At 35.1% G+C, this 27,629-nt stretch overlaps 1 pseudogene; it reads left to right on the top strand.

Moving 5' to 3' along the window:
• LOC109445537 (translationally-controlled tumor protein) overlaps positions 1-27,629 on the top strand; it is a 158,075-nt pseudogene that overhangs the window by 115,816 nt on the left and 14,630 nt on the right.

Genomic DNA, 27,629 nt, shown 5'->3' with positions numbered 1-27,629 from the left:
CTCATGAAATTTAAAATGTTCCCTATAGAAAACACAAATGACATAAATATTTATAATGTAGGAAATTAACTTTTCCCAATCCCATTCCCCAGAAATCATTACTATCACCGGTTAGAGAAATAGCCACTCGCCTTTTTCTCTTTATCTGTGTAATGTATGTGTGTTTACATACACAGTTTTTTTCTTAACGGAATATAGCAGTGTTGGAAAATTGTTTTGAAATTTGGCATATCAAAAGTATTAAATCAATTAAACTGAAAGGTAGATTTCAATCTATGGCCAAAACAAATAAGCAAAACCTGTATTAATTTCTAAGGGTGTGTCTTGAGGAAAAAGAAAAAGAGAACTATTTTGATGCTGTTTCACATTACGATATTTGAAACAAATATTAGAAAAATATTATGGAAAATATGTTAAAACTAATTTACTTAACTAAAATTAAATGCCTATTATGTACGAAACATTGGGTTGGGTCTTGTGCTTTCAGAAATAAAATATATGATCTAGGCCTAAAGCAGCTAATAATCTAGTAAAATGGATAGAAAATGAAAAAAAAAAAAAGCAAAAAACAAAAAACCCCCCCAAAAAACCCAAAAGAGTGACAGAAGGGTACTAACTAGGGAGCCTTGGCAACAAAAGCAGGGCATCCAACCCAGTCCAACTAAGTAAGGAAGGGTTCTTAGGGTTAAAATATTTTCAGCTTTGAGTATTTGTAGGGCCTCTAAAGAAACAATTTAGCATATTAGTTGAGATTGCTTTTTCATTTACAAACTATATGTCCTTTGGTGAATATTCTTAGCCTCAGTTTCCTCATCTATAAAACAGGGATAATGATGATAGTTGCCTCCTAGGATTGTTGTGAAGACTAAATGAATCTATATATTTAAATATGTAGAGCAGTGCCTATTCTAAGTAGTAGAACAGTGTCTAATATGTACAACAGTGCCTATTAAGTAGTACTTAGCCAATATTATTCTCTATTTGAAGCCCAGTTGGCCATCAGGCAGTAGTATTACATGAGTCTTTTGCTTAAGAGGGAGATCTAAGATGGTTATATAGTCTGGGGTGATGGGGAGGTCATCAGTGTTTATGTGCCAGATGACACCATGGAAATCAGCCATGAGAAATATCTAGCATAGAGGGGTGGAAATTTAAGAGACAAAGAGAACACAAATTTATAGAGGTGTGGGTGAAGGCAATGGATCCTAGGTGGGCTCTGCTGAAGAGTGGCCTTAAGGAAGGATGAAAAATCGTAAACAATGTTCATGAAAACCAAGGACAAAGAGAATTTCAAGTAGTGTTTACTAATGTCAGGTACGACAGAGTTCTCAAATTGTGTGTTGAGAAAAACATTTCAATTTAATTTTGAAATTAGGAGGCATTAGTAAATACCACCATTGGAAATGGGTTGGAAGCAGATGGTCATGGGTTGAGAATGGGAAAAATAGAGAAAACTATTGGTAGAGCATTCTGAGAATCTTGACTATAGCAAGCAGTCTTTTTCTTTGAAAAAAAAAAAGAGAGTCTGTTATAAGTCAGGGAAAAGTTCTGTAAGATGGTAGAGATTTGACATGAGGTAAAGTGTAGAGAAGAAAAAGATGGAGGAGAAAGTATGAACTTAGTGAAGCACAATCTGTGAGGAGGAGGGTAAAGATTTATTTAGTCTTGAGCAAGGAAGATGGGTTGGAATATAGATAAATGAAAAGAAGTACAAGCTAAGGACACTCTTGCCAAAGGGATTAAGGAAATAAAAAGTAAAAAAAAAATAGTAAGTTCGTAAGTGGTAAGGACTTAGCATTACGGGACTTAAATACATTCATAAATCTGACGAAAATGAGAGAGGTATCTGACTGTGGACAGTTACATACGTAATTTGTTGTCCCTGATTGGAAACCAAGATGACTTGGAGAACTTCACTATGTCATGAAACAAATCAATAGAGTTGTGTGATTTTGCCCTACAGTACCTAGAAGCCTGGCTATAGGGACAGAAACATACATCTTGGAATTTATTCAGGGTTAAGTTGGACTGGAAGGTAGTAATGGGAAATAGCTACAGACTGTTCAGGGAAGGAAATGAAGAACTGCAGAAAGATAGTATGAAAAAAATAGAGGGACTAGAGGATTTTGATGATGTGGAATGATACTTGTAACAAAAGTAAGGCAGTGAGAAAGTGAACTAATGGGATAATTGGGCCAGAAAAAAATAATTAAGTTTATGATTCCAGAAGTGGAACTATTCTAGGTGTGGTAATATGGGTGAGGGTTGCTGATGTGGAATAAAGTCAAAGTTCTGTAAATTGTCATGAACTTTAATTTCTAAAGGGAAGAACCCCATGACAGTTAAAAGAGAATTTATTTGCAAGACTTGCACTATACGAGTACATTGTCTTTTGTATTTCAAATTAGATAGGGTACCTCCTTCAAAGGAAAGGAGGATAGAATCACCAACTGGCATCAGTTAAGGGGAAATACTTATTTTCTATTGTATTTTGTGTTATTAAGTGTCCAGTCCAAGGGCTACCAATAGAAGAAGATCAATAAGCATTTGTTGAATCAATGAACACATTAGTGAGTAAAATAAAGGCTAGTGATAAAACTGATTAATACCAATTCATGGCCTTCTTAGAATTCTCCCTCTTAAAAGATTGATTTATATTGCTAACATTTCTTTTTGGTTTGTTATCATGGTTGGAAATACAGTGAATTCAGAAGCCAGTTGGAATTGTAAAATATTATTTTTTGTTTAAGCTTAAATATTATGAAGTGTTAAACTTACTGAAACTAATAATTATTTTGTGTTGGTCTGACATAAAAATGAAATTACTTATAATGCTATGTGTGTTTGAGTTATATAGTGCAGTCTTCTAAAATACACAGATGTGCCATGTAAGTGTCGCTTCCCACTCCAAAGCAATAAACACTCTCATAATGTTTGACATCACTGTCTTGAATCCAAACAGATGGATACAGGAGTGTAGAGTAATTAAAACAGTATTTATAAAAGTTTGCAAATGTCGCACCCAATTGCTTATTTTACTTGAGACAGAATTTACAAATGCAGAATACATATGGGATAGAAGGAATTTTATGGTTGTTTTATTTAGAATGTGCCACAGCTTATATGGCTATAAAATGGGAGTCTTTAAAATACAATTTAGTCACAAATATATAATTCTCTCTTTCTCTTTCTTTCCCTCCCTTTCTCCTTCTCTCCCTCCCTCTATTCCTTTCTTTAAAAAAATGTATTCTTTTAAAGATATATCATTAAACATGCCTGAACTCTGATAGGTAACTCCTAGCCTTAGAATATGACGAGGAATAATTGTGTTTTTTCTTCCTTTGAAAGACAACACAAGTGAACCTTTTCTAGATAATTCTAAACATCCAGAACTTTTGCTTTAATATTCTGTGTTGATGATCTTTGCTTGGTCAACAAGTCATTATTATTATTTTTTAAGAGAGAAATCAGGGCTAAGATCTTCAGTAGGATTGGTGAGGAAGCACTCAATATAAATTATACCCACATACATCTATGAGCAAATGTTGAACTAAGGTAATTGATGACTAAACCTTAAATAGTTCTTTAAAAAAATTTAAAAAATAATTTAATATAACTTTTGACCAGAAATCCTCAAGAACTATGATGCTCATTTCTTTGCATTATTTTAAGTCAAAAGCAAATTGACACTAATTTTCTACTGAGCTTCTTGGCAAAACAGATAATGTTCTTTTATATCATTGGGATGATTTCCCATTTATCCCAACACCTATAAGCTCTTGATAATGTTTGTAGAACATTTTGCTTAATGGGACAAAATACTATACCAAATACTTTGAAGAATTCCTCCTTTTTTGGGGGGAGGTTGATCATCTGAACTGGCCTAATGATTGTTCATGGGTGTATAATATCAGAGTACTAGCTGTGCTTGCACTGTAGATGTTGAAATCATTATTTTAATGTTTTATATTCCACCTGCTTCCAAAAAAAGTTGTGATCAAATTATAAAATTTATAGGAATGAAAATATCATTCAAGTATAAAGTGACCAGGAGTTTTATTACAAGTAAAAAAAAAATATCTACTTCAATTTTTTTGGACAGTTTTCATAGATAAACTCCACAAGGTATATATTTATTTACATTTAATGTTTTCTTTAAAAAAATATTAAGTACAAATCTAGTTATAAATTTTAGAGTTAAGGATCCATTAATTTTTCTAATAATGACACATTTAGGCACTTAGAACATGTTTCTAGTATTTTATAATGAAGTTTATTATCTTTGCTTACTAAATTTGGCACTGTAATGCTTTCTATCATTTATTTTTAAAAATAAATAATGCATTTTTTTTGCTAATTATTCTCATAGTTAGAAATTTACAAATAACTAAAGCTCTTATTTAAGTTTTACAAATTTGTATTAAATATAGTTTCTTTTTTAATTTAGGCATAGAAATGAAAATAAAAATGCCCATTTTAATTCACATTTTGAGTCTAAAATTAAATATAAATAGATGACATTCTAAGGCTGGAAAAGCCAGATTAGTTCTCCTAAGAGCTTTATAGTAAGCACATGAATTTTCTTTTTTAAAAAAGAAAACCTGGGTTCAAATGCCTTTTCTGGATCTCTTTAGCTCTATGAACCAAATTTTCTGACTTAACTTCTGTGAATTAAATTCTCTGAACATTAGTTTCTTCCTCTGCCAAAGGACTGTGTGCTGTGCAGATTAAGTGCAGTAGAACTTTTGTAGTGATTGCTTCGTCGTTAGCCTTCCAGCCGTGGTAATGTGGCTGGAGAGTAAGGAACGGATTGGTAATAATGGAAGGCCCGGAAGCCCTCATTCCCCGCTTACTGCACACCATGCCACAGAGACAACAGGATTCTAGCCTTGGACTTCCTGAACACTTGACAAGGGCCTCAACATAGTGCTCTCCACTAACTTCCCTTTGCTGCTGTCTGAGTTTTTCTGCAGAAGGAGAAGCCACTCTGTATCTAAAGCTGGCCAGAAGCACAGGGGAATTGGGACATCGGGGCTCAGCCCGTAGGCATTGCAAGTAGGAGTTAGTGTACCTCAGCCGCCTGCCATGATGGAGACTTTATTGGCCGTTTTCCTTTCCTTGTTTCACTTCCCTGCTCTGTACCAGTGATGTCAGGACTTGTCAAATAAAGTATTTGCACACAAATCCTAGTCTCAGGGTGTGCTTTGGAAGAAATCCAAACTAAGAGCAAATTAATTGCACAATCACTTCTGCCATTCTGCTAAGCTCAATATGAATTAGCATATTTGATAAGTACTGTAAGAAATTTAGACATAAAATTCAATCAGGTCATGGATGAGGAAATAATTCTTTAACGTGGGGCTCAAAGAACTGGAGAAAGCCATCTCAGGTAGAAGGAATAGCACGAGCAAAGGGGAAGGAGTAAAAAAGCATGAAATATTCTGAGAAAATGAACAGCCCAACGTGGACACAGAAAGGCAAAATGGGCCCAGGGAGGAATGGCTGCTGATGAGGCTGAGGCCACACTGAAAAAAAGCTGTCTGTGCTAACTAAACTCCTATGTTTTTCCTTTTGGCAGTGGACAGTACAAAAGTTTTCTAAGATCACAATGACTTAACTACGGTGTGCTTTAAAAAGAGCAGGGGATTAACTGGGCTTGACATAACATGGGCAGGAAAACCATTTAAGAGGTTATGGCTATAATGCAAAACAATAATGAGGCTTTGTCTCGTACAACTGCAATTTGAATGGAAAAGAGCCTATTGATGCTAGAGGTGTTTCAGCTAAAGAATAAAGAGGATTTGGAAAAAGTGGTGAAAGAAGAGTCAAAGATGACCCTAAAATTTCTAGTTTAAACAAATATTTGGATTGTGATGCTTTCCTTGCCATATTAGGGAAATCCGAAGAAAGCGAGTATGTACTCACAAAGCGATGATGCATATAATTTTGATATGGCATTTACATGTAGAGTGAATTAAAGGTGGCAGCATAGGCAGGGAAATTCAGTATCATCAATAGGTCAGGACAAAGGAGTCCCCTGCCCTGGGCCTTGTGCTCATGAGAACCCCTTTGGACTGTCCTCCCGCTGTGCTCCCTCCATGGGTCAAAGGGATGGGTCCACCTAGAGCTGACAGCCTCTGCCCCTGGGTGCCTGGAACCCCAGAATTCTCTGGTCACACAGCCCCAAGCATATTGTAAGAGCCTGTACATGTCTTTCCCTACGTTTTTCCTCCCATGGGTGGACCACATGGCCTTGTTACACGTACCTATGCCCAAGGAGTGGCTAATGGACAGCTGTTTGCTGTGGGTGTGAAGGGATAGAAGTGGGACGTGCAGGATGACGTGTGCACACAGGGCAGCTTGTGGTGCAGGATGAAGCTGACAGTGGGAGGAGAAAGAGGGGAGGCAATGGGATGAGGCTGCGTGTCAGAGACCAGGGATTGGGAACAAGCTCTAGAGCAGAGCTCTGAGGAATCCCAAAATTCTAATTCAAACTTGACTCATCTAATAAACATGAAATATATTTTTCAAGGTAGGAAGACAGTACATTTTGTTTAATAATTTGTTAGCTTGATTTATGACTTTTACATTTTTAGGCAAATGGTACCGTTCCCCCCCCCCCCGAAAATAAGACCTAGCTGGACAATCAGCTCTAATGTGTCTATTGGAACAAAAATTAATATAAGACGTGGTCTTATTTTACTATAAGACTGGGTCTCATGTAATATAATATGATATGATATAATATAATATAACATAATATAATATAATATAACGGGTCTTATATTAATTTTTGCTCCAAAAGACACATTAGAGCTGATTGTCCGGCTAGGTCTTATTTTCTGAGAAACAGGGTATATGGGTTTCGATTTGTATTCTTGGTTCAGACCCCACAAATCTTAGGAGAAAACCTAGTAAAATTAACAAATTGATGTGGTGATAGAAGCCCAGGTTAGATTATAGTAGCTGAAATGGGAAGGGAAAGAATTGAAAAGGTACTTTTTAAGGTGCATTTAAACCATCAATCAGAGATTTATTTAAAGATGAAGCTGGACTTCAAAAGTATCTTTTGTTCATGGCCAGCAACCAAAACAATGATTATAGAGTTTAAAATCCGTGTACTAAATTCAGTTTACTTTTCTGTTCTTAAGTCACTTATTGTATGTTTTCTGTTCCAATGTTTTTGTATTAATCAATATGAAACAGTATTGAGCACTACAGTTAACATGATAAAGATACTGTTATTCACTTAGGGTTCATTTCTCTGAATACTAAAGCAACCTTTAAAAGCTCCTATTACAGAATTGACATAAAAGTGGATTTATGAAGCTAGATACATAAATTTGATCTAAGAAGATAGGATAAAATATTCTTTTCTTTTACCTTTAGAGGATAGTACAGAAAAAACTGGAAAATTAGGTGTTTCCATGTGTAGCTAAGTACAAGTGAGGAACCTACCTTCCTCCTCAGAAAAAAATATGTGTTATCTCTGGTACATATTTAGCTCATGGAAGAAAAAATCCAACAACACCATAAAAGTGTCTTTATGAGCAAAGACACTTTTACAGAGCAAAGTTTCTCTCTTAACAGATTGAAAGTCATTTATCAGCTTTAGGATCTATATTGTTTGGAAATTTTTTTTTGGGAGGTGTATTTTATGGAATTCGTTTTCATCATATTGTGTATCTAGCTTTTCTACATTTACACAATGTGAGTTTGTGTTCTTGGATTTGACTTCATAAAAAATACCACCAGATCTTCAAAATAATTTCTCATTCTGAGTAAATTAAAGCAGGCTGCCCAGCTTACTGTGTGTCCAGCTGGCTAAAGGCTTCAACAAGAAAGGGACACAAGCAGATTCTGTGGTAGGTATAAGATAAACATGCTCTTGTTTATGTTTTGCTGATATTCTGGTTGTTTAGAAGTTGGGGAAGTTTTTTCCTTGCTTTGGGCTGTTCTTTGAAAAAACCAAATAATCATCCAGTGCGCCTTGTGGCTTTGATCTTTGTTTTTATATTTTGTTATACAAGGCTCAAAGTCTTGGTTTGTTGTGTTTCATACTTTGTCAGATCATCCCCTCTCCACGCGTATTACCTACAGATGGCTGGAAGTAAAAAAAAAAATGAAGGAAAGGTAGAGTGTCTTAAAAATTGACATCTCCCATAAGTCCCGGAAGATTGTTGTATAAATATTGGCATACTTTTGCAGGTGCTAAAATAGAATTCTGTGGCCTTTCACCCGGCATAATTAACTTCCTTTTAATTCCCAGTGTTTACGATATCTTTTCTAACCTTTGTTTTTCACAAAGTGCCGTTGGGACCTAACAGAGTAAGTTGTGCGGACACCTGCATGACACAAGGCAAACACCAAACCTCATTCTAGCCGCAGGACAAAGGTCCTACAAGCCAACTCCGCAGACTTCCTCCAAATGCTAGAGTGATAAATCATGTGAGGATATGTAAGCAGGCTCTGGAGGAATGCTACAGCAATTTGCTAATTTTGACACTCGCAGAAACATCAGTACCTTGCTTGACATAAAAACGTAAGGTTAGCACTTTTAAATTCAGTTATGAAACACTGCACTATGTGTTTGTGTTTGTGTCTACCTGACACATTTTTTAGTAGTCTCTGGAATCTAGTAGGTCCTCAGTAGAATGTGGGCTGAATGAAATTATTAATATTACAAATCTTTTGAAGTTTTGTATTAGGGAGACAAATAATATCTACCTTTAAAATATGCAGATCTAATGATACTGGTTTATTTCTTGAGCACACACTTATGCTTAGCACAACAACACAACATATCTAGATTTAAAATATTTAATATTAAGTTTAATTTTTATTTAATGTCTTTTCACTATAAAATATTATAATCTGTCTTCCCCTGGGGCACTTCATTGCTAAAAGAGTAAATTTTGTGAACCCCAACTTTGAATTACAATTGCATTTCAAAATATTTTTTCATCCTGAATGTCCTGTAAATATATGAGCTTCAGACTTGCATCTCCCACCCCTTTCACTCCACCCCCATATCCTCCTACTGAGATAATGTAATGGTAAGTCTGCTGGCAAATTAATCTGGGAAATGTAGTTTGCAGAGTCAAAGCCCAAGTATCACAGAGTCGAGTAGGAGAGGGTAAGATTCTCTTATTCGCTCTTCAGAAAGGGGAGCTACAGACTCCTTCTGCTCACGTGGTCCATCTCTAGCAACAGTTACAAAATCCATCTCAAAAGGGGAAGAAACATGGGTAGAACAGGATATGCCTTGCTCCAAAAATCTTGGTGTCTGTGCTATAATTCTTCTTTTCAAGTAATCTCTGTACAGCATCTTTATTTGCCACTTCAAGTACCATTAAATCTACTGAGTCATGAGGCCCAAGTGGGAGAGCAGCTTGTACAGAAGACTAAACCTGCTGTAGAACCTTTCCTTTTTCTGAGCCCTATTGAAATTTAGCAGCCTTCTGGGTTACCTGGGACATGGATTGGAGCAGCAGACTCTGTTCCATGTTGTTTCTAAAATCAAATGAGGACTGTGGATCCTAATGACTTTTTTGTAGCACTAATCAGTGCAAAGTACAACCGGTCTTTTACTTTATAAAGATGTCTGGACATGCTCTACATCAGTGAAGTTGTAGAAACTTCATGGTGGCAAGTCTCTGAATTTCCATGGGTTTATTTACCATCTTTTGGCATGCATATCTCTTACAATACTGCTACTTGTTGCTTATCTGGTCCAATCAGCATCATGTCATCAATATAAGGGACCAGATTTTCTGTGAGATGCACGGTGATTAAAATCTCTGCAGACTAAGTTAGGTTGGAAAGCAAGAGAGTTGAGATGGCCCTGCAAAAGTGCTATGGCTCATTCCAGGTGAGAAGGTACTGTGTCTGATCATACTTTCAAATTGGTATAGAAAAAAAGAAAAGTATTTGTCAAAGCACTAGCTGTGTATCAGGTGTCAGGATTTGTGCTGTTTTGGTTCAGTATGATACTCCAACTGCATCAGACAGCTGCAACTGGAGTCACCACCTGATCAAGCTTTATTTTCAAAGATCTATCCACCATCGGCATAGGCCAAATAGGCAAGTTAAATGTGGATATAGTAAAAATCATCACCTTACATTTTTGAAGTCTTTCATGGTGGCATTAATAATATAGTATTCAGTTTTATTGGATATGGGGTATTATGTTTGGTTTTCTACCCTGATGAGGAGAGGAAGTTCCAGGAGCTTCTACTTGGGTCTTTCTGCCATAATAAGTCTCCCTCCACTGACCATGAATGTGGCAATTTCAGCCAGTTGCTGAGTATATCTATTTCAATTATACATTCAAGAAGTGAGAAATAACTGAGTTGATCTGAGGAGAAACAGAGCTCTATATATTACACCACCATAAGCCCCACTTTACTGGACCACAATGGTATTTTCGGTGTTTTAGGTCATTCTGTGGAAGTGAGATGGACACACACTTCCTCCCTCAAAATTTGGTTTAGACACACACACACACACACACACACACACACACAGACACATACATCAAGGGATTTAGAAAGCTTTATTACTCACAAATGAAGCTTTCTGGGGAGAGCATTGTAGGTTTCCCAAGCTGGTCTGAAAATAAGAGAGCAGGGAAAGGAGACTGACTTGGGGGTTTTATGGTGGTTCGTAGTGGAGTCAGAATGAAATTCCTGCATGTGGTTTGAACTTCCCGTTGATGCCAAAGGAGGGAGCAGCTTGGAATTTCTTATCAGCTTGCACAAATGCAGGGAAGGAAGCGACGAGAAAGGGGCGAGGTTTATTATAAAAGCTATCAGAAGTTAAACATTAAAAAATGGAGTCACACTCCAGTATCAGCCAGTTCTCCAGAGAGTGTTTCTTATTCCCTAGTGCACATTTTTTCCTCCCGAGAAAGGTTTTTGAAAAGGTTTACCATATATATTTTTGTGCCTGTGTTGCAAGGACTATTTATTCTCAAGGGGAACTGGTCTCCTTGTTGATCAAGAAGCTCTGGGTTTTGCTTAAATCTGGAAACTGGGTGAGAAGTTGGTTTCCTTCCCAGAATTCAGATTTCTGCTTATCGGCTCTTGAGTCTTTTGTGCTATACAAATCAAAATGTTATATCGATAACATTTTAGTCAGATGCCTATTTTCTTTCTAAGGACACCACAATCAATCATTGCAAAGATTCCTGCAAATTAGGGCGTTCTGATTACTAGTACTTATCCTTGCTCTTTATTACATTAATTGCATCACTTTTTTCTTTTTGGTGGTTCAGTGCTGCTACTTGGCTCCCGTCCCTCTGGGATCCCATTATAGCCATTGATATTAGGGAGCCCATCCTACAGAGGGCACTACCACAGAACTTTTAAGAATGCTGATATTCATGGTATATTTCTTGAGATATTAGTGAAGGGAGGGTCTTCTTAGCTTTTTTGGTGGATGGGGTTAGATGCGTAGGCTACATGTGGTAATCCATTTTAAGATTTTTAAAAACATGCTAAAACATTTTAAGAAAAGCTTAAGAGCTTTTGAATTCCTTCTTCTGCATTATGCTGTGGATATCTGGCATCTTGACTTTATTGACTGTAAGCCATGATTAATTATTTGTTTTTTAGTTAACCAATCAAGAAAATTGTTAGAGCCATTTCTCAGCTACTTTTTTTTTTTTTTAGTGACTTGGCACATTAAAGCCAGAATATTGGGTAAGTGTATCCATACCAATAAATTCAATCAAATCCAATTAAAAAAAGGCTTTATTGATTTATAATTTATAAGCAATAAAATTTGCACATTTTAATCTACAGACAAATGACTGACAGAATATACTTTTCAGGTTGCCACCCAAATATGTTAGCAAAATCTTGCAATCATTTGGAATATATGCAGTTGTCTTCTGGGCCAGATTTTACCTGAAGTTTGGTGGGAACTACTATATTTCTAGGTATAGAGATAATAAGAGATCGTAGTAAGTAATAAGAAAATTGATGTCTTCTTAGAAGGCAACTTCCAAATGTGAGGTTTTTGCAAGGTATTTAACCTGGGAAAACTGGTCTCTTCAGATTTAGGAGGAGGTGCTACTGCTGCTTTTAGTAAGAGAGGCTCATGGAGACTATTTAAGCTCATTTCATGTTCTATACATGTGACACCATGAAGCCCTTTGCCAGGTAAATCATCCCTGTAGACTCTCATGTCAGTGCTATTGCATTGCTTGAGTTAAACGTGTCTCTCAAGCTTTTCATTGTATTTGTAATGTTTACTTACTTAATTCAGCATTAGACGATGAAAAAGTTACTGAATTCCTTCTAATGCATGTGTCAGGTATATCCCAGGCACTGGGGATAAAGCAGTGAATACAATAGATATAGACCCTGACCTTAAATAAATTACAGTCTAGTGTGGAAGTTAGTTATAACACACATGAAGATCCAAATAAATGCATAGATGTGAATCGTGGTTAAGTCTCATTAAGGAAAATTAAAGACTATCATGAGAGATTTTCGCTGCGGGAATTGACAGTGAAGAGTGTTGGGGCTGAGCGGGCCCTTTTGAAGAAGTGTTAATTAAGCAGAATCCTAAGTGGTAGATTAGAATTAGGTAAGGAGTGGAGAGGAGCACCCAGGCAAAGTGAACAGCAAGTGGGAAGGTACTAAGGCAGGAGAGACCTTGTTATTTCAAAGCAACTGAGAAAAGGCCAGTTTTGCTGGAATGAAGGAAAAAAGCAAAGGGAATTTAGCTGGACAAGGAGGCATGGATCAGATCATGCATGGTTCATAGGCTATGTTAAAGGGTTTGGGATTTATCCCAAGCCCAGTGAGAAGTTATTAAAGGCTTTGGTGCAGAGGAATGATTTTAAATTTAATACTTTAAAGTGTCATCTGACTGTGGTGTGGAGAAAGGATTGAAGGGAGGCCAGACAAAAAGTGGATCATGTGGGAGGTAGTTCAGGGAAGGTAAGTCAGAGAAGAGTGACAGCAGTGGGATAGAGAAATGGATGGATTTGAATTGCCCCTTGAAGGTAGAATCCACAAGGGTTGGTAACTAATTGGTTATGGGGGGTGATGAAACTGCAGCTTTGAGGATCACTCTGAGTTTCTGGCATGAGTGTCTAGAGCCATAGAGTTGCCAGTTACTGCCATGGGAGGATGGGAAAGGAAGCAGATCCAAAGGGAAGATCAAAGCTTAGTTTATGAGTTTGCTCCCAGATGCAGTGTATGGGTTGAATATGTAAATTTGTGAGTGACCACTTCCTTTGAATAAAGATCAAGATCCGCAGCCTCGTTTCACCACTGTAAAAGGGTCTATTAACATTTGCTACCTGGAATTACTTTCTAAAACAATTAAGATTTTTAAGAAAGTATAATTGTTTAGACACAGACACATCTGTGACAAGCCTTACAGTCTCCCTTCCTCTGAGAATCGATGAACATTTTTTGAGCTGCCAAATTTAAAAAGAGTGACACATGATTTTCTTTTTCTGGGGAATCTTGGAAATTAGTGTTTTGTATCATATAGTATTTTTGATCAATTGATATGGAATCACGTTTACCTATAATCACATAGCGATTACACTGAAAGCTACATTTGTTGTTGAAGGATCAAACTTAGCGATCAGAAAAGCATCGGAGGCCAAAATTTGTCTTGAACACCAGTCCATTAGAAAAATTAGTTGTCAACATTTAATAATTAGGTTAACAAATTGTTCTTTTTTTTTTTTTTTTTCTGTGTACAATAACCCTACTTTATTTTTTTAGCATTTAAATTTGTGTTTGTTTGGTTTGGTGGTGATGAACTCCTTTCACTTTTTCTTGTCTGGGGAGCTTTTTATCTGTCCTTTGATTCAAGTGATAGCTTTGCTGGGCAGAGTAATCTTGGTTGTAGGTCCTTGCTTTTCATCACTTGAATATTTCCTGCTAATCCCTTCTGGCCTGCAAAGTTTCTGTTGAGAAATCAGCTGATAGTCTTCTGAGAGCAGCTCTCTTGGAGGTAATTAATAGCTTTTCTCTTGCTGCTTTTAAGATACTCTCTTTGTTTTTAACCTTTGGAATTTTTGCCTTTTCTAAGCAAGATATTTTGGTTAATATCTTCCCCTTTTCTGGAATGTTTTTTCCTCTGGAACATTTGCTAAAGCCAAGCCCTACCCCAGCTAAAATAAAAATCCACTCCTCAAAGATATCTCTGGCTTTATAATTATTTACTCTGTCCCTTTTTTCATATGAAATATACCTTAAAAAAAATCCATTTTTATTCAAGCTTATTTACTCAAGTAGTTGCTTCCTGCTTTTCATTGTGGGTTCCTGGTGGGGAGGAACTTGGCTCCTTTGTCTTTGTTTCTGCCATGTCAGTCTGTACACCACACAGTGTTGTAGAGAGAGTAATTATGGTCTCTGCCTAATGGAAATTATATTCTAGTGGAAAAGAGAAACAGTGACTGAGCAAGCAAATAAAGATAATTTTCAGTTATAACTATATACTAGGAGAGAGAGGGGTGGGTAATTTTAGTTAGAGGGGTCTGGCAAGGTTTTTTTGAGAAGAAGTATCTGAAATGAGGAGGAACCTTGGGAAGATCCAGGAGCAGAAAAGGAACGGTGGGAGCAAAGGCCCAAAGTGAAAAAGAACATGGCAGGTTGGGGGCTGCCACCTGGGTGTGGGCAGAACTCTGCTCCAGACATAGAATTTATGGTTAAGGCTGCCACTGGAGCATCAATGAGTGAAGATAATGGTAGACCTTGGACATATCAATTCATATGTTTGAATTTTACTTTTCTGACCTAATAAAGAAGTAGCTGGCTTTGATGTCCAGCATTAAGACCTTGTGAGTATCTGATTCTGCTTTTTTCAGTAGACAGAGTAAGCTTTGGGTTTCTGAGAAGGGTGTGGGCTGGACAGAAGATGAGATTTCCCTCCTCCTCTGTTCACAGTAATGTTGACTCCCTTATGTTTGAACATGTTGGCACCTGTGTGCCCTTTCAGAGTACAGCTAGGGACAGAGAGAAGAGGAAGATGCAAGGACTTTTCCTTGTCTCAAGTGAAGCTCCTTTTGTCTCACAGAGAAGTGTCTAGCTGCCCCACAAAGGCATAGATTTCTTCAGGAAAAAAAAGAGCAACTTCAAAGAATATGAGGCTAAAGAAGATTAAGGGGAAAAAAAATGACCTTCACCTTTCATGTTACTGTGGACACCTTGCTATCCGCTGAGATGAACTGGGAGGAGAAAATGAGGGGTTGTGGGTTTACATTTTTAAATCTCCCATATCATTTTTCCCTGGCAGGCCAAATTGTGAATTCCCAGTAAGGAGCCTTGCCATTGCCTTAACAAAATGCTACCACAGCCTTACCTCTAATGGAAACAAGCCTGATACATAGATAAACATTCCCAAGATAGGTCATACCATATTTAGTTCCTTCTCACAGGTTTAAACAAAAAAATTAGATTTGAGATGGTGCATTTTCTCAAAAGGATAAAGATGAGCGATTACAATGGTTTATATTTTTAAGGCCAGTGATGGATTTTATTTTATTATTATTATTTTTTGAATCTTAACTTCTTAAATTCAAACTGCAAGGGGCCAGAGAAGCTAAATTCTGAATAAAGATTCATATGAATTCAACCATAGAACTTGAATTTGGGCTTTTTTATTTCAGGAAATAGTTATTTTTCTCAGTCAGTATTTTAATTTTTATTTATGCTACAGCTGAATAAATGACACTATATTTTGTATGAAAATGATATGTGAGATATGAATACAAATTAACTTTATTTCAGATATAAAGAAAAACACTTTATGTCTGGAGTAAGAATGATGAATTGGGATTTTTATGTTGTTATAATTTATAAGACTATTGATTGGATGATTAAAAAGATGAGATATAAAATGATTTTATTTAAAATAGCTTTAATTTTCATATCGAACCTAATGCTTAGTCTAGATGATAAATTACCATAGTAATTGTAGATCTCTTACTTTAATTTGTGCATCATTTTCATGTAAACATATTGACTACGGGATAATAAGAGAATACTTTGAATATAATTGAATTTTAAGGAAGGTATGTCGCAGCAGGAATTTTTTTTCATTAATTTGCATACTACTCGTACTTTTGAGAAATGAAGATACTGAAACAGTTTTATCTGTTTTTCAACAAATAAAACTTTTCTATTACCCATTTTATCTTAGGATAAAGTAAATTCAAATGTATTGTGCTAAATTCTTTTTATGGTTAGTATTAAATTCGGTGGAAAATGGATTTACAAGGAGATGTAAAATTCCCTCCAGTGCAACCCTAATACCTTAGTTATCCAGCGTGAGGGTGTTTTGTTAATTGAATTTTTTTGTTTTTTCGACCTTCTAAGTTAAGCAATGACATTGCCTAGATATTATAACGTTTTTTGTCTTATGTCTCAATAGATTATTTTTAGGCAGAGTTTCTATCAATTTTAAGTCTACCATCAGAATTAACTAAGCAATGGTGGTGTTAATATACTTTGAGAAATAATTCATAGACACACAAGTTGAAGGCCATCATTGATGATTTTAGCTAAGCAAAAAAATATTGGGGAAGAAAGAATTTAATTCCTTAAATAAAGAACCCTGAAACTACTAGCAGGCTGTTAAAAATAGACTTAAAAAAATTTAAAACCAAACACAATTCTTAAAAATAAATGAGAAAAATAGAAATTACTGAATAATTCAGAGGTATCTGTATTACTCAATAAATAACATAAAATTTATTCTCACCTTGAAATAGAAAGCTTATAGTCCACTGAATTAAATAAAACACATGGTTATCTCAAATAGAACAGTCAAAAATGAATAATTTTAATAGACTTGCCTATCTTTTAATAAGTTTTCACCTCTGTCTCATTCTCCTTTATGACTCTAACACATGTAACCTCTTCAAAAGTGGTACATCTATGGCTTCAGCAAAGCAACTTTAGAAGGAAGAATTATCCTCTCAGTGTCTAGAATGAACTTCATGGTTCAGCAGCAATGGTTACTTTACAATGCCATCTAATCAGCATGCGATGGAACTTGAAACCTAATATAAAAGCCAAACATGGCACTTTGTGGCATGTGCCCATTTTTAACTGAGGTTAATGTTGATGAAGGATGCCCCTATTTTTCAAAGAAAACTGGTTTTCAGTTATGTAACTTTCCAGATGGTTATATTAAAGATTTAATGAATTTGGAAATTTGTTTTTATTAAACTTCAAGATCTTACCTGCTATATCTAATCTATGATTTATTTCTGAACTAATTATTTTAACTCTGTATGATTAGAGAGGCCATTCCCCTGCCCCCAATTCCTAAATAAATAAATAAATAAATAAATAAATAAATAAATAAATTTTGAAAGGGAGATGACTCATTCCAGCCTCATCTTGATAAAAATTAAATATGAGAATTTTATATATTTGTGGGGATTGATATATTTTATAAATATGAGTTATAAAATTTATTTTATTAAAAATAAAATTGTTTATTTTTTTAAGAAATAGTTTGTGTGGACACTGGGGCATATGATGACACAAACAGACTTCAGGAATGGGGAGTCAAGGCAGTTATGATATTCCAGAAAGGGACACCTGATCCTCGGTTATCTTGTTCATGTATATTGCAAATGTCTCAGTATAATAAAATAGTTTTGAAATTAAAATTTTGAATGTAAATTAATTCTTTATTAAGGTCAACATTGAATATTAATTATATAATATTGCTCCTTGAATATCAATCAGAGAATGAATTTAGTACATGGCAGGTTTATGACTTGACAGTAATAATATCTCGTGGCATTTTAAATTTGAATTCACAGTATTTATTCCCAGTTGGCAATTATATATTTATTTTCAGGTGACTTTGTTTAACACTGGTTTCTCCCAGTATGCTGTAAGGGCTGTGAAATCAGGAACCACGTTGATCTTGTTTTCCATGGCCTGTCCCAGTCCTGCCACAGTAGGGATTTAAATGTTTGCTGAATATTATTTGAGTAAATCATCTGTGGATAGCTGGACGAGATTTTTGGGATAATAATTTTTATATGGCATGTTGTTAAATTTATATGTACTTTTCCACTTTAATAGTATTGTCATTAGGAATTTGTATAATTTGACTCACTAATTACTACTTTGTCTCTCTTTGTCATTTATTCATATTTACAGTTGCAAATATCACTTCTCTCTTAAGTTTTAGATCAACATATTTGGCTAACTCTTGGATGGTCTGTCATCTAAGCTCAAAATGTTTAAAATCTAACTTGTCAATTTTTCTCAAATTCACTCTAATAATGATGTCACCTATTTCCTGACCTAGATCAGAAACCTGTACACATCTTAAATTTTTCTTTCTGCTTCCTATGTCTGTTCGTAACTATATTTAGTTGAATTATAAAGTTGTAGAATTCTGTCCATTGTTATATCTTTTGTATCTGCATGTCTTTTTCATTCCTGTCCTTGAAGCCCTTACTTTCCCTCACTTACCACACCTGGTTTCCGTGGCTTCACTTTCTCTCCTTTCCAAATCGCAGAACATTTTGCTGCCACGTTAAACTGTGTGAAGTACCACAGCCAACTGATTTCTTACTCCTTCTCTTACCCTTTGTTGAACATTTATGTGCCTCATTCAATAAATTATTCGAATAAACTTACTTCCTCTCCCCTGCAAAATATTAGGTTGGTGCAAAAGTGATTGCGGTTTAAAAGGTTAAAAATAATTGCAAAAACGGCAATTACTTTTGTACCAACCTAATTAAAAAAAATTGGGACTGAACCATTTTCCTAATATCTTTCAAAATTGTCTTGAAATTTTCTAAATTTGTATTTCTGTGTTTGTTTTCTTCCCGTTACCCTTTATTCAAATCTTTCATCGAACTTTACTGCTACAGGGTGATGTTCAAACTTAGCTTGGTATTCAAATCCACTTGCTGACTCAGTCATTTTCCCCCCAGCTTTATTGAGTTTTAATTATTGAATATAGAACCTTGCAGAGTAGACATTCAATGAATATTTTTAATTTTGTTTAGCATGTAAAAGTTAACATGTGTCAACTTGGGATATTGTTATAGAACCCATTTCCATTTTCAGTTGGTTAAAGATTTCTAATCTCTATGTTCGAGAATTCTTTATGGATAGACTGAGTTACGTGTCTTCTCAGCCCTGGGGCAGCCTAAGGTGGTTGGAATTGTGCAGTCAATTATCTCATTGAATTATCTCCCTGTGCTGTACAAATAGCATCATTTTCTATGTGTGCCATGCTATGACAAAGCTTGAGAACATGGCTAGCAATGCTCTGATGTGCTCAGTTTATAATGATTCACTCTTAATTAACATTTCCTTCTGATTTTATTATTGAAGTAAGGCAGAATAGAATTGGTTTAATAAAGGATATCACCTTTTGACTAGCAAATGTGCTAGTTCTGGTCTTTTTCCAATGCTCCCAGAGAGGCATAATTTTGGCTACTTGTCCCTTTGGGGATTGTTGCCTTCACTTGCAACATTAGCATTTTCTCATTTTCCTGACAAAATATTTTGCATCATTTCATGCTTAGCTAGAGGATCTTATTGAAAACATGCCCGTGACTTTTATAAGTGAAATAATATCAGAAGCAATTTTACGTATTTTATGAAAATATATTTTATATTTTTGTGAATTTTACCAGTTTTATCTATATATATCTAAGATTATTGAGAGAGCAGAAATTATACTCTGCATATTGAAAATATCTGTTAGTCTGTTATATAGAATCATTTTTCAATATTGTATTGATTTAAATCCCTAAATCTATAAATTAATATTTTAACCCCAGCACAATTTATTGGAAGGATTGACAGTATACAAATGAGCTATCAGAATCCATACTTCCAGTAAAGCCCTAGACACTACCTTGTTAGTTAATTTAAACAGGTGATGTGGTATGAGTGAAAAGTTTCTTTGATTTTTACAGGCTTAGTATTCTTTGACCTGATTGGTACAGTTTTGAAATACATGTATTTAAATATATTCATTTTAGAAATATGCATACACATTTGTTATAAAAAGCAAATAAACACCAAGTATTTGAATCCTGTTTCTAGTTATATGTAACTTGATATGTATCAGGCTAGAATATAGTTTCTATAGAGTTTGAGAAGAATTAAAATCTTCACTATTTGAGAAACTAAGAGAGTCCACAAATACTCCTTAATATAGTTTCCAATTTCAGCTAAATAAATATTAGTCAAACACCAAATAGTCACTTTAGGATGAAGCAGAGTTTGATAAAACCATGTTTTTTGAAGGACAAAGTTGTGTGAGAGAGATTTATGTATATATACATACAAACCTGATGGAGAACTTATATGCTCTTGTGTTTACATATATGTATCCCATCTTCTTTGTCATTTTGAAACCAGGGTTGACTGGTCTTTGTTAGGACCATAATCCAGATGGGTGCATATTAGTCATATGAATGAAACACTCTATATAAATTCTTCATGAAAATGACCTGGAGGTGTTATGTAAAACATTTGTGGAATAGAATTCTGTTCTTCATTAAAATATGGTTAATAAGTCAGAAGGGTCCTTGACAGGCAGCATCACCATTTGCACGTGAATCTCTCAAGGTCCCAGGATTTAGTCCTGAGTGAGTCCATACTTTACATAGGTACCTGTTTACTGCAGAGACCATGATTCAGTAAAATTGATTCTTTCTTCTTCCTTTTAAAATACTTAGTGTCATCTGTTCTTTATGTCATTCACAGGATTGTCTTTGCTATTGATATTTTACTTTAAATTAGTTTATTAGTTGAACAATAATATTTAAAATTGATCCAATCATTTTATTAAAGGTTTATCCATTTATATATTTCTAATGTAGGGGACTCACGTATTTCTGATATTGTTTCCAACTAATAATTTCTGAAGCACCTCAGGAAATAAGTATAAGACACGATTGTTGTCCTCAAATTGTTTATAATTAAGTCACAGAGATGAAATCATATTTGATGAAATAATAACAGGAAAATTCAATTACAAAGAATCTTTGAGGAAAGAGTGTTTTGGGACACCAAGTTTTTCAGTTAGATAAAGGTAACAGAATATTTAACTTTTAACCATTTGGAAACTAAAAATGATAAAATATCACCATTTTTTTGCTGTAAATAGAATGTACTGAATACATTTCAAACTCTTTGAAAATTCAAGGCCTTCATTATGAGAATTTGCTCTTTAGCTAATACACTCAGGTTCTATTGAAATGTTTTCTTTTGTTTTAATGTATTTCTTCTGAAATAACCCTAAAACTATTGTGAATTTTGTGTTCATAAATGTATGTGTGCATGTGAGACAGAGAATTTGTCATTGATGTCCACTTTTCAATGGTACATCTCCATACTTGTTTCACTCCTTTTTTCTCTTGCATTTTGCTTCTAATTTGCTTTGGACTTAGAAACCAACCTTCCTTCCTTCCTTCCTTCCTTCCTTCCTTCCTTCCTTCCTTCCTTCCTTCCTCCCTCCCTCCCTCCCTCCCTCTCTCCCTTCTTCCCTCTCTCCCTCTCTGCCTCCCTCCATCCAGTCCTTCCTTCTTTCCTTCCTTCCTTCTTTCTTCTCTCTCCTCCCCTTCTCTCTCCCTCTTGATCTCCATCTCCCTCTCTCTCTTCCTCTTCCTCTTCATCTCTCTATTTCATCCCCCAATCCATTCACTTATTCAACAATTATTTATTGGTTGTCTCCCTGTAAGACAATAAGCTCTGTCATATACTTATTATGATTATGTGTAAAGCAGAAAAAAATGAGCTTCAGACAAGATGCTAGGGAATTTTCTTAGGAATAAAACTCACTGATTTTAGTGTATGAGTTTTGTTATTTCTCTTTGGACTACTCAGATATCTTTTATCCCTACCTGGTTTCTATTTGGATGAGGTGTTATAGTTATGTGATGAACTAATGATAGCTAAGTGTCAAAGCGGTTCAGTAAAAGGAGACCAATCAGTGTGGGTTGTAGTAATTGGAGAAAATCTCATGGAAGAAGCGAAAGTTGAATGACTTAACATGAGCTAATAAAATTACAATGATATAAAAATATTTACAGCGAAAAATTGTAGTTTTTTTTTTTTTTACACTTTGGGTATTTTCTCATTTACAGCAGCAGTAAGATTTCAGACATGATGTATATACTTATGCTCAAATAAATCATTGCATAGATTATTTGTCCTAATTAAATACAATTTAATGACCTTATGTGGTGATATAAATGATGAAATCACTTCATAACATAAGCTGCTTCCTGTGCAGTGATTCATCATGAAGGCCTCATAATACCAGTTACAGGGGATTGGATTTGCCCTTCTCAGGCTGTAATAGTCTGGGTAGGGAGTGCATATACCATATTTTGCTGTGTATAATGTGCACTTTATTGCCCAAATTTGTGAGGGAAAAATAAGGATGCACATTATACATGGGTAGTAGTAGTAATTCTGTATATATATAAATGTTTTTAATTCTTTATTTTTGCTTATGGGTTAAAAGTGTAACTCTAGAAATCAATAACGATATCCGTATGCAAAATAATACCCTGGAATACAATCATCACTTTTGTTGAACTTAGATGAACTTGCAACGAGGATGAGTTCTTGGTCTTCTATGATGTGTAAATACCGTACATTTGTTACCGGTACATAAAATTGTGTTTTGTAAATATTTGTTACATAAAATTTCTTGTACCATGTTAAAAAATAGATGCTAAAATTCCTTGATAATACAAAAAACAAGTGCCTAAATGTAAACAAATACAAATCTGAATTAAAAAATTAAAACGAAAGATTTTTTTCCCTGGACCTTTGGGCCAAAAACGTGGATGTGCATTATACACGGAAAAATACGGTAATTGTTGATTCAGCGGGGTGCTCCTGGTAAGGATCAGAACAAAGTTTTTTACAAACGTTTTTGACCACAACCTACATTCACAGATGTGCACTCAAACACACTTACACTCCATATGTAAAAGAAATAGAAGGTTCACAGACTGCCTATATGCAGTGTGCTCTGATATTTTCTGTTTCATTGAATTTTGCTTTTAAATAGGTGGATATGATCTCATGACTCACTGATATGTTGCAGTCTTCAGTTTGAAAAAGGTTGGTTTAAGAATTAGTGTATGAAGGCAGGGAGGAAGGCATGATAGGCACTAAATTCTGTCAGTTACAGTGAACATTTGTTATTGTTTGTTGCCCAACAGCTCTTCCCATTTTTAATTGTGCCTGATTTTCTTTTGGAGAGTGATCCTCTTCCACTATGGGTGTTCATGGTGGGCAGTTATTTCTACCTCTCATCCTAGTGGCCAAGGGACAATCACACACATAGCTTTACATATTACATACTAGAGGGTATGAATTAAAGTGTTTATTGTAATTTTTATTTTCTTTAAAAATTATGTGTTTTATATTTACAGTACGTTACTTTCAAATTTGAAAAAAATATTTTAATTTTTTTCTATTTCCTGCTATGTCCAAGATTGAGTTTATAAATACAACTGACATTAATTGTATTTTTTCAAATATGCCAGTTCATAGGCCAGTTGTCAAGCAGGAAATTTTAATCAAAGCACATCGAGACTTTGGATGATTTATATTATTCTTCAAATAATATAAGATTAGTTAAAATTTATCCACTAATTCTTAATTTTCTGAAGCATAGAAATCAATACCTCTAGAATAGCTACTTAAAAATCATGACTTGTTAAAAAGAATGATGTAAATGAACATGAGGAGAAGCCAATAGTTATTATTTTCGATGATACTCCAGTATATTCTGCAGAAGTTGTTTCTATAGGGGTCTTGTATTAGTCTTCTTGGGCTATCATAAGAATACCACAGACTGCGTGGCTTCAACAACAGAAATTTATTTTGTCATAGTTCTGGAGTCTTGAAATCCAAGGTCAGTGTGCCAGTATGGTTATTTTTTGGTGAGAACTCTCTTCCTGGGTTATATCTGAACTGCATTTTCACTGCATCCTTACATGTCGGAGAGAGAGAGATGGCATGCTTTCTGGTGTCTCCTCTTGTAAGGGCACTGAGTCAATCATGAGGACCCCACCTTCATGACCTTGTCTAAAACTAATTATCTCTCAAAGGCCTGTCTCACAATACCATCATATGGAGGGTTAAGGCTTTAACATATGAATTTTGGGGGGCACACAATTCAATTCATAGCAGATCTCATGAAGTACATAAACAATGAGAAATCAATGATTTCTTGCAGTTAGTTCAGCTTAGTTAATAAATTTCTTAAAGGTCTCAAGTCTGATTAATCACTAAATATTGTTTACTTTACTAGAGTATATTTTAATATGTTATTATGAAAGCATAGTGGGGAATCACAGTTTTGACAGAATAAAACACACAAAGATGACTATATAAAAACCACGTAACTATCAGACAATGAAAGGCTTTTTAGTCATCAGAATTCAAGTTATATTCCATTTGCATTTTCATTGGCTTATGAAATCTTTAATGGACTTCAGTATAGTATATTAAGTAGACGAATATTTGCCCTTTAGAAAGTCATTTATTTTATGTAAAGTTTTATTATGTCTTGTTGTCCTCAAACCACCAGTACATCGTTGTGTTCTGTGTGATATGGGAGGTTGCTAGGTAGTGTCACAGAGTCTGGCACCAAGTCAGGGAGATGTGACAGTGCCAACCTCTGTAATACAGATTCATTTTTCTCAAAGTTGAGTCTAAGGCAGCTCATACACTTTAAGCATACAGGAAGTTGTATGCCTTTGGGTGAAGTTATAATTAAAACATGATAATTTGATGTATAATATTGTATAAATATTGGCAAATAAATATAATAATATCTTGCAATTCTGAGATAACATAGCCTGGATCCTTGTTCTTAGATTTGAGTTTTTTCTTTAAATTGTGAATACCACTATTTTGGACTTGCTGTGCATGGAACTGGCAACCTACTTTGTATAGTCTGTTTTAACAGCTTACTTTATGTAGATCTATTTTGGAGGTTTTCAAAATTGGATGGTGAGGAATTTGTTTGTGGGAATCAATTGATTAAATAAAGACTATAATTGTCAGGGCTTAGGAGGTTTTTGTGATTTCAGTGATTTCCCCATGGCTGTTTTTCAACTTTTTTCAGCATATGTGGACAGATACCGCCTGGTGGAGACCTAAGTGAGAATGCAATTAATTGGTGGTGGAGGGAGGTGGTGATTGTGGAGAGAGAAAACCACTTAAAGCATGTGGGCAATTTTGTGAAACAGAAGACTACATTAGCATGCAGATTGCATCTGATGTTCTCATAAATAATGTGTTTGTAGAAAAACAACCATTTGCTCTAAGTAAATGGTGGTGCATGCAACACTTTTGTAGATGATTTGTGGGGCATGCAGGGGTGATATTGCTTCTCCTACTGAGCACATATTGCCTTAACTATGTATTCAGGAGAATATATAAATCACAAATGCAAAGTAAGCAAAATATAGCAACTGACGTTTATTTTAATTATGTAGTATGGAAATGTATGCTCTTTAATATTTTTCATGACTGATGGCTAATAGAGGTACCACGGAAAATAAAATTGAGCATTAAATATTATATAATTATGAGCCTTCAGTCTTGCCTGCACTTGTAAAGCAATAAAGCATATTTGTATTACATTTTGATCTCATTTTATTCCTTTTTGTGATTGTTAGCTTTTCTGTTGAATCTTGTCCTAAATTGAGTTTACACTTTATTCTGCTGTGTCAGGAAAATTGATAATGTTTATTTCTTAACACCGTGCAGTATATGATCTTACTAACTCTGAATTAATATTTCCAAAGAAGGGTAACAAAAAGAGCTTTTAGCATCCACCCTTTGTTCAATAAATCAAACATAAAATGGTCTGCACATGGCTTTTCAGCGAATTCTGCCATTTTATTTGTCTTATCTTGAAGGTTTATTACTTTACATAGATTAAAGTGATTCAAGGTCTGAGTTGTTTAATCTGGGATGTTGATATTACTGATGTGTCAGCCAGAGTGTGTGAGAAAGTCATGCGAAAACTTCTTGAATGTGTACAGTAGGTGCTGTATGTGTGTTTAAATGATTCATTCCTTGGCATGTGAGCTTTGCTCTGCCCCTTTGTTTTTGAAATGCATTGCATTTCTGAATAATCACCTAAAAGTTTGCTCTTTTCTGTGGATCATTCTGTCTTCTTCATGGTCAAAACCTAACTGTAGACCATGTGCTAGATCTATTTCCAGCTTTTCCTATAGGAACTTCCAGGAAAGAACCAAAACAGTAACTACGGATTTAACTCCTTAGTAAAATTAAATTCTACTAAAATGAAAATCTAATAATTCTAAGCTAATGATATGCAACAGAAAATGTTATTGTTTTTATTTAGTTTCTTTGTCATTTACTTTTTTCCCTTTTAGCACTGCTACTTTAAAAGTTTCTGTAGCTTAAATGCGTGCATAATTCTTTCAATAACTACTGATTAAGTGCCTGTTTTTTTTGTTTTTCCCCAGTGGGTTATACCTGGGGTAGGTTCTTAGGGAAAGGAGAAAGTGAACTATACAAGTATAAGCATGGGGCTGGAGCCCAAAGAAAGGAAATTCTTATTTATTAAGCACTTGTTTTGTGCCAGACACTGTGTTAGAAACTTTGATGTATGTCTCACACTTAAAATATGGTTGAAGATACATGCACACCACATAATTGGTATGTGCAAATGTGCATATTTAATATGCTGTTAAATTATAATGTACTCAGCAGGTGTACACTACCCTACACTGTTATAATTATAAACTTTAAGACTAAAATGATTTTTATGGGCAGAAAACATCATGGGAATTCAGAGGAAAGAGCAGTCAGTATGGGGCTGGTTTGGACAGATAAGGCTCTGAGAAGATGACTTGAGCGAGACTGAAGGAGTGACAGTGCATTTGTTAGTGTTTGTTTAACACAGAATTCCAAAGCCCTTTTACACATTTTTCATTTACAACTTAAAACAACCCTTTGTAATAAGTAGTCAAACCATTTTTCGTTTCAAATACCATAAATAGAATTTAGAAAACGGAAATAAATTTGCAACCAAATGATCCAGTGGCCCACCACTACCCTCTGCTCTCAACACTAGCTCAGATCTCATATTGCAGCCCCATAATGCTACTCTGTTTAAGACAGTGTGATGGCTTTCTATCATGCTTTAAATAAAATCTGAACTCGTCCCCCTGACCTGCAGGAGTTGACCTTTGTCTGCCAAGAGCCCACTCCTTATCACCCTCCTCTCCTTCCCTATTAACAGCCTGGCCACTTTGAACTTCCTTTCTTATCTCTAATGGATCAGAGGTTTTTCACCAGCTTTTTATCCTGGACATTGTTGACTGCTTCTGCAGCTTCTGTTCACTTTTGGCCTCTCCCTGATAGCATTTCATTTTTGTTCAGGTGTCCACCTTTCTGGTTAGATTGTAGTCACAGAATTTCTGGGATTGACTGCTGTTTTATGGGTAATTATCACTAGTCAAAGCCAATAGTGATGTTCCCAATCCTTTGTTAGGTATTGAACTAGATGCTATGCCAGGCAATACAAAAATTTCCTCGCTCACAGGGATTGAGTTAGGACTGGGCAGGTGACCATATTCAGACGAGTGATACACA

Source organism: Rhinolophus sinicus, linkage group LG03, assembly GCF_036562045.2.
Source record: "Rhinolophus sinicus isolate RSC01 linkage group LG03, ASM3656204v1, whole genome shotgun sequence".
Classification (NCBI taxonomy): Eukaryota; Metazoa; Chordata; class Mammalia; order Chiroptera; family Rhinolophidae; genus Rhinolophus; species Rhinolophus sinicus.
This window is presented reverse-complemented; position numbering and strand designations above follow the sequence as displayed.